An 11,950-nucleotide genomic window follows, 5' to 3' on the forward strand; every position below is an offset into this window, starting at 1 on the left:
ATCATTTTACTAGTACGAGATTCGGGAACAAAATTTATACTTATTGCATACTACTTTTGGAAAGTTGCGATTAACAGTAATCTCGATTATATTTATAATTTAATATGAAACGTTTTCTAGAAATTTAATGTTTCTTTTTATCATGACTTAAAATTATTTATTTCATTTAAAACAACTTCGGATGTAATGATTTATAATCTAAAATAATAAATTTATGTCAACAGAACTTCATACTTAAAACATATGAAATGATACACAAAAATCAATATTCTGTGCAATCTAAATAAAAAGAGATAGATCTCTAAAAAAAATCACAAAAACGGTGGGTATCCATTTTTTGACATACTCAACAGAAATGAGTGACAGAGAGAAAATGACAGTTAAATGAGTATAAAAGAAATATTTCTTGATGCCTTCAAATGCCGAAAACTCAAAGGTCGATCCAAATAAAACTGTTGTCACTTTACGAGAAATAAATGCATTGTACTGAGAATGATTGATAAACAAAGTTTAGGTTCCTTTCTTTTCATCAGTAAATATCAGAAACATGTCTATCATGGCATCTGTCAAAGACGATGGACGTTGAAAAAACATCTGCATCTTTGTCCACCTTTGTTAGACGTGAAGATGTTTTCTATTTTCTGAGCAATTTTTTTAGTAATCTTTTTAATATATAAGCTTCATCATTTGATCACGATGCAAAGGAGATTAGAACTTAGAAGTTTAGCAACTTTCAGGTAAGTCTGAAAAGTAATTGATACTACCGAATTTTGAGAATAATAAATCAGAAATTTACTACATATATATTAATTTAGATAAAATATTGTTTAAATTGCTTTAATGAGTTTATTGAAATTGTCATCTATATGCTATCTTAAATAAGCAAGCGGATTATTTCTAGCAACCTTATTACCGATTTTTTTTAACTAATGTTTTGTCTTGTTCAACTTGCACACCTATTATTTTGGCGATTTGGCATTGTTGGCACATTTGCAGATGTAAAGAAGCATATTTAGTTAGATTTCGATAAAAAAGAAATAACTGATAAGCGTAGTTACGTTCACAAAGAAAATCAATTTCACAAAATCGAAAATTTGCAAAAACTGCCAATAGATGGCATGGTCTCCAGTGCTAGAAAGCGAGTTGAAATTGTCGATTTGAATCAATTGTCAATACCAAGGGGTACCAATAAACGGATTTCAACTTACTGGATTTTTTTATACATGACCTTTTACACTGTGATTGATAATATATTCTAAGAGGAAATATCTAAAGTAAACTTATTAACACTTTTTTTGTTTATGTAGTCTTCGAAGACACCATTATCATTGCTGTCTGAAAGTACAACGTAAACTGTTAGATAAAAATAGGAACAAATATTGAAACTGTGGAAATGATTTTGATTGTTAAATAAGTCAAGCAAATTTTCATAAATCTAAATATTTAGGAATCTTAAAGTAATATCTATAACTAATCAAACAGCAAATAAAAAAATCATATTAAAAATTAAATTCTTAAAATCCATTAATTTTATGAAATTCATTAAAAATTTACTTAATAAATTAATCATAAAATATATTAAAGCGATTGTATCTGCTTGTGTAAGAATCCAGTCATTGAAGTTATTTCCAATTCATCATCAAAATCAAAGGAATCATTGTCAAAATAAAGTAAAAGCAATAGTAGAAAATGATTACGAGCTAAACCTCTGGATTTTACTAGCCTCGGGAATCTGGAGTCATTTCATTTCTTCTTTTAAAGAGAAACTCTCTCTCCGCCTCTAAAAATGTACGGACTACTCGTACTCTTATGAGTTGATTCACAAAAAAGGAATATATATTAGCCGATGTTATTACGAGAATTTGTTTTAAAAAAATTCCTCAAAGAGAGCTAATTGAACGAACAAAGTATGTCCTTCTAGTATTCAGTTAATGGTATATAACTAAGGGAATGAAAGATTCGCATGGGTATTCGGAATATTACATAAATGGTGTTTAGAGCGCTTCAATATTGCAAGAGTTAAATTAAAAACCTAAACACATCTTTTCAAAGCAATTATATTTTAAAGCAACATATAGACCTTTTAAGCTATTGATTCGTATTTTTAGTGAAAATCCTATACATTATACTAAGAAGCAAAGAAGCAGAAATTAAAGTTTCTGGTACAAGAGCTTCCTGAAGAATATACCATTAAAATTTAATTAAATTTATCAAATTTAAAATAAGTGTATATAGAAATTGTAAACAAGTATGAGAGAAAATGATAACTAATAGACAAATAAAATAATAAATTTAATATTTCTGATTTGTAAAACTTTTCTCCCTTCCTTTTACAATTTAGCAATGAATTATTTAATTTATAGATTTTATTTGAATACGCTCTGTTTGTTAGTTAATGAATAACAGTCCTTGTGGCAATAAGTGTATTTTTATCATAAGAATTCAAATAACCTAGTTTCAATAATTTGCTTAATTAGTTTATATATACTTATGTTATGAAAATTGTAAAACGATTTATGTATTACAATATTAAATACTTTGTTATTTTTTCGATATAAATTACTGTCGTTTTGCTATCCTCAGGATTGTACTTCCAGGATCGCATGTCAAAACAGAATAATAAAATTTCTTTATAGACAATTGCCCTCGTTATTTTTTACAATTTCTTTAAACTGATATTTTTATACATATCACGGAAAAAACTTGTTAAAAATACGAACTTCCGGATATCTTTAAATACAGGAAGTATGTTTCGAAAAACCAATGCCGTTTTCTTCTAAACCAAAACTTTGTTGTAAAATTCCAATAAATTATACTTGCTTTCATCACTAAATATTAAGGTCTCTCAAAATTCCAAAACCTTTTCGAAGCATCGTCTTACTGGTTTATATATCATTAAAGACAGCATATATTTCCGTTTGGATATGCTCTAAATGATTCAAAGAACTATATTTCATGTCCTTTATATCGAAAAATTAATTATTGAAAAATCACTATTTTTATGTAATTTTTCTTGTCTATCAGCTTTTTCTTGTCTGTCAATAATGTTTTGTAAAAAATTTTTAATACACTAGCATTTGAAATTTCAAAAAAATGGATACTAATCACTTTTCTACGAATAAAACTTGTTTGTTTTATGAAACTTGAAGTATTACTTTTATAGACGATTTTAGTTAGTTACAGTGGCTGCCTCGAAAAAATCATTGAAACGGTCTAAAATATTGATATTTAGACTATAATAAAGCCGCAGGTTTTAGTCACAAAAGATTGAGACTTTTCTGCACTTGTAATTGTTGTTTCTAAGGACACTTGCCATGGACAAGCTCGCTGACGAAATCAGCTATTTTAAGCCGAGGTTGCGTCTCCTGTTTTTTAGTAGCGCCAACTAGGGCCAAGAGTACGTCTTAACTACTCATGCATCACATTCGCTTGTAAGCCCCTTTTTACAGGGGAGTACATTAACACATCTCACAGAACAGATGAAGAACAACCATGCCCGAACCGGGACTCGAACCCAGAACTCCCAGATCACGGGGAAGACGCGCTACCCCCATGCCAGAACGCCAGCTTCTGCATTGGTAAATGTGTCAAGTAAATGTTGCCAAATATCATTAATAGGACAGGGAGATTGCATGAAAATTTAGATTTCATAGCCTCTTCGGTAACACATTTTTGGACTTAAAGAACTTAAAATATAACGCTTACGACGTTATGCTTATCTCTAAAGGTTTAGAACTTAGCTATTGAGCCACAATTAGAGTGGACACCTTGAGTCAAATAATTACAATTATATAATCAAAAATTCCAGTTCTCTTATTATTTTCTCTTTAGCCTTAACAGAAAATGATGAAGCATCTGGTATTTTTGCTGCTTTTTGGCTTAATTGTTTCAACGTATGCTATAAATGTAGAGGAGTATATAGAACATTTCGCTGCAGTGGGTTGTTCAAGAAAAGTCGATTCAACAGGATCGAACTTCTTGATAAAAGTTTGCGGATCATGCCTGCGTTACACCACCAAAGTAGTGAAAATTGATCAAGGATTGTGTGGAAGTAAGTATAAATTTCTCTTGACTTAATATCTTGAGTAATACCAATACCAAAATCATTAATCTTTTTGTCACATCTTAAAGAAACAGAACTTCAAAAAGTTGATACGCCACAGAAATGACTGCAAAAATGATTTCTTTTATTGATGCGCGATAATTCATCTTTTAGGGGTGCATAATTCCCTAGTGTATTTGCATAAACCTACGGGAGTGATCTTTCAAAATTTTCCCGCATCTTCCCTTATAAAGGTGGTATCCTGATTCTCTCCCGCACAAAAATTGGAGATCTTGGACAAGGTTTGAATGCCACAAATGATCAGTCCCACTCATGAGAATTTTTTGCTTCGTTGTACTGTAAAGAAAATCCGTCTTTTGAATGATTAAAACTAAAATACGAAACGGAATTATAACTTTCGTAATAAGATTATAAACCAATTTTCATTTTTTAAAGTCTTTATATGAGTGTGTTATATATTTGATGTGTATATGCATGCAAATGTATTGACATAATTCAACCTTTTGAATTCGATATGTACATTCAAATTATTGAATTCGAAAGATTGGATTCAACAAGAAATTATCAGGAATATTTAAATGGTTATTTCACTGCTTTAAATAAAAATATTTCTTTTTAACCTTATTAAATATCAAAAATGCAGCTTTTATATTTATTAAACCAAAAAAAAGTCTTATAGACTTTTAAATCAAATCAAATTCTTATAAATTGTTGGCAACACTCTTTTTTGAATGTCAGAAATCAAGGTTACATTATGAAGACCATTAATAATGTTTTTGGCTTACCTAAGAAACTTTTCATGGAAAGGAAAAAAAGAATAAGGTACTTCAATGTGTAATCTGTAAAATCAAATAATCTATCCATATATAAATAACCGTAGAAAAGAAAATGTAAATATTCAAACTTCTTTAATGCTAAAGACCTAAAATTGATAAAATTTGAATCATGCAATTTACCACACAAATTGTAAAATAAATTTATATCAATAATTTTGTAAATAATAAGCAAGAAATATTACGTTTCCTTGAGTCCCTTATGGGGTGAAGTAAAATTCCTAAAAATGATATTTTCATGGAATTTGTTCTAAATTGCTATGAAAAGAGCACTTAGATATTCAAAGGAAGAAAATAGATACGAAAAAAGAGGAACAATGCACATTGACCTGACCTCTGTGAGGGCGAGTCAAAAAGTAAAGGGACATTTGAGAAAAGATGCATTTATTCTATTGACAGAAAACTGAAACATACATTATTTTTCTACATAATCTCCCTGGACTTCAATGCACTTTTCCCAACGCTTCACAAGTTTGTTTTTATTCTGTGGGAAACAATTTCAATTGTATTGTAACCAATTTTCCATCGCGTTAATGACTTCTTCGTCAGTTTCAAACCTTCTTCCCCTTAAAGCTTTCTTCAATGGTCCAAATATATCAAAATCGCTTGAAGAGAGGTCTGGACTGTATGGCGGGTGTTTCAATACTTCAAATCTCAAATCAAATTTATTGTTTCGGCCGTCTGTTGGGCAGAATGTGGCCAAGCGTTATCTCATTGCAAAATGACACCTCTTCTCAATTTTCCATGACGTTTAAATTTGATTGCAGGTTTCAGTTTAGTTCGCAATAAAACACAATTGTTCTCATTGTTCACAGATTCGCCTCTTAGGGGTGAAATGACAACTATTACTCTTTTTACCTGTCTGATCTTTCGTCGTCACATAAAGAAGCACTTCCCTATTTGATGTACTCTATCAATTCGTAGATCTTGCTTCGCAATAAAAAATTGTCACTATACTGCGCATCCATTTAAAGAATAGTTAAAGCAGGTTTAACACCTTCCACAAACTAAAAGTGAATCACTGCCCCCATTTTTTCCTTGGCGCCATATTTTACGGTCTGCTACATTCCAACGACTAGCGCGGGATTAAGAGTGAGCCAAGTAATATAGAAATATTGCCTAAATAAGCCTAGAAATATTGCCAATTACATTAATTCAGTCCTGGATTCTAGCAGTGGTACTAAACCCTGGAAAGAGATATTACAAAAGTCCCTTTACTTTTTTTCTTTTCCTCGTATTTAACAAAAAAAAGTAAATAAGCTAAAAAAAGAAAAAAATATGTATATAATTGTTTTATAAAAATAATTAATTAAAATAATGTTCATTTAATAACAAATAAAAATGCAATTTAAAGAGCATTTTCTACACTTTCTTGTTACTTATAATGAAAAATTCCTAACGTAAAACTCTTTGTGACAGATATGCATTGAAAAAAAAAGAACTAAATTTAAGAAATTTTCTCTTTTTTAAATCAATGAATATTAAGAATAAATTTTCTCTTTTTTTTAAATCAGTGAATATTAATAGATAGTTTAATATTACCACATTGTTAATGCATTGTTTTCTATTTCGCAATTAGATGTTCACGGCTAATTCCTGAAGATTTAAATCGACATCTGCAAGGAATGCAAAAAAAAAAGGTGGAAGCAGAGTGTCTTGAAACAGTTTGATTCTCAGAAGATAGGTGTATTAATTATTTTACATGTTCCAAAATTTTGAAATGGCAATTATTTTTAGTGATAATAAAAGTATGAAATCCTATATTTCTGGATTTATGTATATTCTATTACATTTTGCTTGTAAAAATAAACAAAGCCGTTAATTTCCTTTTACATTAAAGGCAATTTATCAATGTAATTTTTAATTTTTGATTAATTTCATGTTATTAATCATGTCATGTTATAATACAACTACACTTGTATAGTAATTTCTAATAATATACAATGGACAATTTTGAAATAAAAATCAATGGATGTTACAGAATCCAGATTGCAAATTAATTCTATCATGCATTCAAGTAGAAAGTAAACTTAATAAGCAAATTCCAAATATTTAATCAAGCTAAGTAAAAATCTAATTAACATTTTCTGCATATTTTTTGAAAACTCGTATCTTGAAATTTCTTAACCGCAAAATCATTTCTTATTATAGCATGTAAAGTAAAATTAAACATTGAAAAACATAATCCATTATTTGGCACACTGATATTGGAGATATTGAACAATGATACAATATGGCACGATTGGAGATATTGAAATACGGAACTCTGTTTACAGACACACTCTCTCTCTTCTTATTCCTAATTACTGTATTAGTGAAGGTTTGAAAAAATAAAACACGCAATTTCTTGCACACTTCTATGGTAATAATGGCTTCTAAACAATGGCAATTAGGATGAATGGCAAAAATAATGGCTACTGTAAAGGATGAAATCAGACATTCTGCATCGACAAAAAAAAATATATTATGCAGCTACTCCACTATAGATTAGCCATTGTTTTCTGATTTACCGTTTGTTAATATCACGACTTCAAGGTTTTTCACTAAAAATTTCAGAAATTATTATCAGAAAATTTTCCTCTTTAGTTTTCTCAAAAAAATTTTTAAAAAAATTAATTATTGGATATTTTCAGATTCATTGTAATGGTTTTTATTATTCGTACGATTATTTATTATATTACTTCAGAGGATTTGATAAACTTTAAATTCACAGGCGAAGAATTACATAAATTCAAATTTATTTGTTTTCTAAGAAAAAGAGTTAAGTTATGGTGCTGCTTACTTTATTTGTTTAACGATAAACATTTAACACCAGAGCAATCTGTTATTATTCTTTCTCTTTACTATTTCTATCAAATTACTTAATATTTAAATACTAAATAAATAATAGAAAGAAAGAAGATAATGTTTTTTGCTGAAAAACAGGCAAAGTACCATGTTTTACGTACATTGTAGTTTGGTTCGAAATTGCTGGAATGTCATCTTCTAAGAATTGGTGCATAATTCGTTTTTTATTTCAACTTTATATTTTAAAATAAGCTAATTGGAACAAATATTTCTTTCCAATAATTTCATTTTAGTTTCAATTTATAACACCAATATACAATATCCATTCGATATCGAATAATCCATTCCGTATCCATTCGAAATAAATATGCTAATTGAAAAGCTTTATTTTAAAATTTCTCGGATACACAAATTCTTCAATATGTTCCTTATTTTGAAAAATGCATTTATTCTATCTCAATTTCCATCATTCAAAACATCCCTGCAAATTTTCAGAAATCAAGAATTTTATCAACTAAGTCGTCTTATAAATTATCGTTTATATATTGAATCATTTCCCACCGTCATATTATCATTTCATAATTCAGAAGCGAAAAAAAATCAGAGTATTCTTCGAAGACAACCTAATTTAGTAATCAAATTGCGGCCAGAAATGTGCGTAAATCACTGTCAATTATGCAAGACTTTAGAAATAGTCTTTATACTTTTGACATTTTTTAATTGCAAATATTTTGTCATAATACAAGACAGTGATAAATATCTTAAATTTAATTCTATAGCTATAATCTGGACATAGAATCTGCAATCAGGAAGCACAAGAGACCCCACACATAATTTTTTTTAATTAAATCTATGGTCAAAAGCCATTTATTCTTATAATCTTCATGGATCTCATTAATATACTTCATGTATTTGAAAAGAACTGCTTCGGTAGTTAATTTCCATAAATAACCCTAAACATACCCTTAATTGCTAAAATATTTTCCCAATTTTCATCAAAAATTTTGCATTGGGAATTTGGAAATTGGTCGAAATAAGGAGGATGAGTATTTAAAATGACATATGATAATAGTTTTGATTAGCATTTCAGACGGTTATTGGAACGCTATTTGTTGCCAATTTAACATACTATTTACTTTTTTACTTTCTCGTATATGAAATACAGAGAAATTATTGTAATTGACAAAAAATTCGATCACGAGATTTTGTCTAATTTCTATGCTTCAGATTTCTGCTAATTCAAAAAACATGCTTAGCATTATGTCTGTCTGCTTATGACAAAGTTAACTCAGAAGCTTTTTGAGCTAGATTGATAAAATTTGGTGCATAGTTTTTATAATAAATCTTTATATTTTTATCAAATTTTGAGCGAATTCCATTCAAAGAAAGGATATAATATAAAAAGATAACTACAAAACGAAAGGAGTTAAATGGATAAAATTTGATGCATTGATTTAACATCCGAAATATAAATGCTTATTAAACCTGGAACCAAAACCATACAGTTCATTACAGGGTTCAGGGTTCATTTTCTATCAGTTTGTCCTTTCACAGACATGTAAAATGCTACAAATCAAAAACGTAATGATTTAAAAAAATTGAAATTTAATATACGAGTTTGAGACTACAACTGTAAATTAATGTATATTTTAGTTTTTGTAAATTCTCTAAAATAGAAATTTAATTTTCGAATATTTGTTATTTACTGCTCGGAATTAATCACCAAAAAATCGTCATTGTTAACACGATAGATTCAGTAAAAATGCTAAATTCACGCCAAAGCTTAATTATTGTTCGCCAATGCCATGCAAGGCATTCGCGAATCAAAAGTTCAAAAAATTTATGTGGGAGGAGGAGGAAAACACCTTTATTAAAGAGGGCGCAAGGAGGTTCTGAGAAGACCATTCTTGCTGGTCAGTGCTAAAAGGATTGTTTTATACAGTTTCTATGTCTTCAATTTCTTATTTTAATAGGAAACAACCAGGTGTTAATTGTCACCAGGTTTCAACCTGGCGACACCAGGTAATTTGTCTCCTATTAACAGGTAACCAGGTAATTTGTCTCCTATTAACAGGTTGAAACCTGTTAATAGGAGACAACCAGGTTTCATTTTCTCGTGAGGAATATTTATTGGATTGTGCTGAAAATATTTGCAGATTTGCAAGTGTAAATTTGATTTATATAATTATATGCAGCAGTGGCCAATGAAAGCGCAGTACTTAAATTTATTTTTATGAATTATATATTTAAAGCGGGCAAATAATAATGCTAAAAAGAACATGTAATAATCTTTTTTTCATTATGGAAGTTTCAGAACCTGTTTTAAGTTAATAACATTTAGGCTGCAGACTTTTTTCTCAAAATCAATCTCTATGTAAATTATTCTAGAGGAAAAGAATATATTTGATAAAATTATTAATAAAAAAATACATAACTAAAACGTGATAATATGATGGTTTTGATAATAAATTCTGTTAAAATAAAATGAAATCATTTATTTAAAATTTTGTACACAGTTAAAATGCTAATTTTCTTATAGATTTTCATCTATTCACATTTTCTTTGAGAAATAACTACTGTATTTTAAATCTTCTTTCAATCATTCTTCAAACATCATTTGTCATCATTCATTGCCAACGGATTAATTGACTGATGATCATTGTATACCTGTAGAAGAATCATCATTGATTATTAATACAAAATCAGGTTTCACTATCATTTAACCCTTTAAAGGGCCATTTTTTTTCTAGTCATATTATGCTAAAATATTTTTAGGCTTGAAATTAGAATAAGAAAAGGGATTCATTTAGCTTATTAGATAAATTTAATTTGATTAATGAATTAATTTGGTTAATTAATAGTTAACAAATCAAGACACATCATTTTGCCTGAGATAAAGAAATTAAGCATCTAAGTTTCTGACTTACTAAAAAAATTTGTCAGAACTTCTGCCAACCTACATAATTTCATACAATGATTGATAAATTGGGTGGGAAGCATACTTCTCACGGCCCTAGAAAGGGTTAAAGTTACAAAGAGTTTTTTATTCTTTAAACTGTATTTTATCATAGGTATAGAAAATAAAAATTTTTAATACATATAAATGGATAACAGACTATATAAGTTGCAGAATCAAGCACATAAAAATAGAAGCCACTAAAAGTTGCCAATTTTTATTTATAAAATTTTAAAGATTATATTTGATTATTCCAAATCAGGAAAGACAAATACATAAATGATATTCAAGTAATAAGTTCTATTTCAATGGACCTGATTTCATATAATCTGTATGAAAAGCTAGTGCGATTTTCATTACTAATCTTATTAATATAATATACCTTTGCATTGAGTGAATAACAAACAAACAAAAGCCACGTAAAATTCAATAATAAAAAATTAAATTGATAAATTAGCATCAAGCTGATAATACTAGATATTATTTATGGGTTTTAATACGATTTACATCGGTATTTAAAAAAATATTAAGATATTTATACTCCAAAGTGCAATACTTTTAATAATTTCATCTAAAATTTATTATGTTTCATTCATTAATCAGTATAGCCAGTAATAAATGAGGTAATAATTATTTTTCTATTTCGTCTTAAGGTGTATGTACACAGTTGAAACTTTGAAAATCGTTCAAAATATCGAATATTTTTTTATTGCTTAATAATGTTCTCTGATCCTTTAGCTTTCAAACGATACCAAGATGTTGTCAATATTCGAAATATTTCTCGAGTTATAATTATTTTTCTTCAGGTGCTTTCATTAAAATCTCTAGTTACGGTGTTTTTAAAACTCATTTTATGAAGAATGATATTTTACCACTATGTTGCTTCATTCAAACAATCATAACTCAACAAGAAATTAACCAAATGCAATTATTTATATATCAAAATAATCTGTATAAAATAGCGGATGTTTTGTGTCTCAATCAAAGCTATATTTATAGGAATAAATTTTTAATACCTGTTTAAAAGTTAAAATTACAGAAAAAATCTCGCTTTTTCTATTCATCGTTGATGAAAAAATTGTTTAAAAAAAACTATACATGTTTATAACTTGTTTGAGGTAGACAACATGAAGACTAACATTAGGCATTATTTCCAACTAGAATTGTGTGTCTGTACAAATTAGAATTTAAGATATCATGTTTCAAAAAATAGGCTCATTAGCACATTAAATATTATTTAATTAATTAATAATTAGTGTAATATGGTTTTTTTCTCACTGAAATGAGTTTAAACATATATTAATAACCTAC

At 28.3% G+C, this 11,950-nt stretch overlaps 1 long non-coding RNA gene across 1 annotated transcript; it reads left to right on the forward strand.

Annotated features, from left to right (window-relative positions):
* Positions 1 to 703: 703 nt before the first annotated feature.
* On the forward strand, positions 704 to 6,638 carry LOC129966530 (uncharacterized). Its single transcript, XR_008784270.1, has 3 exons — positions 704 to 737; positions 3,832 to 4,051; positions 6,476 to 6,638. It is a non-coding gene; the product is annotated as an uncharacterized LOC129966530 (long non-coding RNA).
* The last annotated feature ends 5,312 nt before the right edge of the window (positions 6,639 to 11,950 follow it).

The sequence above is a fragment of the Argiope bruennichi genome, chromosome 1 (genome assembly GCF_947563725.1).
Source record: "Argiope bruennichi chromosome 1, qqArgBrue1.1, whole genome shotgun sequence".
Taxonomy (NCBI): Eukaryota; Metazoa; Arthropoda; class Arachnida; order Araneae; family Araneidae; genus Argiope; species Argiope bruennichi.